This window comes from Echinops telfairi, unplaced genomic scaffold (genome assembly GCF_000313985.2).
Source record: "Echinops telfairi isolate 266 unplaced genomic scaffold, ASM31398v2 ScPeMD7_1;HRSCAF=3_0, whole genome shotgun sequence".
Lineage (NCBI taxonomy): Eukaryota > Metazoa > Chordata > Mammalia > Afrosoricida > Tenrecidae > Echinops > Echinops telfairi.
Window position 1 is genome coordinate 40,580,542 of NW_022103896.1, and position 1,458 is coordinate 40,581,999.

At 45.7% G+C, this 1,458-nt stretch overlaps 1 pseudogene; it reads left to right on the forward strand.

The window, feature by feature from the left end:
- The first annotated feature begins 704 nt into the window (after positions 1–704).
- On the forward strand, positions 705–1,126 carry LOC115868088 (annotated as a pseudogene).
- The last annotated feature ends 332 nt before the right edge of the window (positions 1,127–1,458 follow it).

Genomic DNA, 1,458 nt, shown 5'->3' on the forward strand with positions numbered 1-1,458 from the left:
GTGAAATTTGGGATTTAAATATATCTAATGGGTCCTAATCTATTGCAATGGTTATTTGTATTGAAACTAGAACGATCCTATTTTCCACCGGTCGGGGTTTCCTCTAGTTGGCTTCTGAGTCCTGTTGCCTTAACCCTCATTGTCCTCCCTGACAGATGGCTGGGGCAAGGTGCGCATCGTATACATTTCCTGTCTCACATTTGGAGTCAGTCACAGCTCTAAGGACCTCTGCTTTTTTTATTGAAAAGTGGTAACTGAAAAGCAGTCTGAATGCCATGGATGTCTATTGCTCCTGGGCTTATCATTGTCTGAGCTTTTTGGTGGCAGAACTCATATATTGGAGGGAGCTTTGAAAAGTTCCTGGGAAAACTCAATTATCTTTGAAACTCATTTCCCTCAAGCTTTTTGAAGCGTGTGTGTGTGTGTGTGTGTGTGTGTGTGTAACCCAAACTCATTGCCATCGAGTCCCTCTGCCTCATAGTGAAACTGTAGGACAGAGCACGACTGTTTGAAGGGTTTTTGAGACTGTCCATTTTCATGGGAGCAGACAGCCTAATTTCTCCTGTGGATGGGCTGCTCAGTTTGAGCCTCCAACCTTGAAGTTAGCTGCCCAGTGCTTAACCCACTGCTCCATCAGGGGTGTGTGTGTGTATAAAATCATATTGGATTGCGTCCTTCCTTTCTGTCTCTTCCCGGCGTTCGAGATGTCGAAGCGAGGACGTGGTGGGTCCTCTGGTGCAACGTTCCGGATTTCCCTGGGTCTTCCAGTCGGAGCGGTGATCAACTGTGCTGACAACACGGGAGCCAAAAATCTATATATCATCCCTGTGAAGGAGATCAAGGGCCGGCTGAACAGACTGCCCGCTGTCGGTGTGGGTGACATGGTGATGGCCACCGTCAAGCAAGGCAAGCCCGAGCTCTGAAAGAAGGCACATCCTGCAGTGGTGATACGACAGCGAAAGTCCTATCGAAGAAACGATGGTGTGTTTCTTTATTTGGGAGAGAATGCGGGGGTCATAGTAAACAATAAAGGTGAGATGAAAGGTTCGGCCAGCACAGGACCCGTTGCAAAGGAGTGTGCAGACTTGTGGCCCGGATTGCGTCTGATGCTGGCAGCATTGCGTGATTTTGCCATATATTTGTAAAAACCACCAACCACCCTATTAAAAATTACTCTCACTCATTTAAAAAATCATATTGGATTGTAACACTTTTGCTGTCTTCTTAATCCATATATTTTTCCTTCCACTACAATGAGGATCTTAGTTCTCAAGGACCAGGGGATGATAAAACTAAAATGCCCATCATTCCACAATTGTTGTATTGAGGATCACAACCCCGCAGTCTCAGAATAGCAGTACTAAATGTACCAAGCTAAAACCAAACTCATTGCCATCAAATCATTTCCAACTCATAACAACCAAAAGGAGAGGGTAGAACTGACCCTGCGGGTTTCAG